Raw genomic sequence first — 507 nt, 5'->3', positions numbered from 1 at the left:
ATGAGGATAGGATGAGGAGGAGGATAGGATGAGGACGAGGATGAGGATAAGGAAGAGGATATGATGAGGATAAGGATGAGGATGACGTTAGGATAACGACGAGGATAGGATGAGGAGTAGAATGAGGTAGAGGATGAGGATAGGATGAGGATAGTATGAGGATGACGATGAGGATCAGGAAGTGGATTAGGTTGAGGATGAGGATGATGATGAGGATAGGAGGAGGATGAGAATGAGGATTGGATGAAAAGGAGGATGAGGAGGTGTATGAGGATGAGGAAGAGGATAGGATGAGGAGTTGAATGAGGATGAGGATGAGAATAGGATGAGGAGGAGGATGAGAATAGGATGAGGACGAGAATGAGGAGGAGGATAGGATGAGGAAGAGGACAAGGATGAGGATAAGGATAGGATGAGGACGAGAATGAGAATGAGGATAGGATGAGGATGAGGAGGAGGATAGGATGGGCACGAGAATGAGGATGAGGATGAGGATAGGATGAGGAT

Source organism: Lupinus angustifolius, chromosome LG14 (genome assembly GCF_001865875.1).
Source record: "Lupinus angustifolius cultivar Tanjil chromosome LG14, LupAngTanjil_v1.0, whole genome shotgun sequence".
Lineage (NCBI taxonomy): Eukaryota > Viridiplantae > Streptophyta > Magnoliopsida > Fabales > Fabaceae > Lupinus > Lupinus angustifolius.
This window is presented reverse-complemented; position numbering follows the sequence as displayed.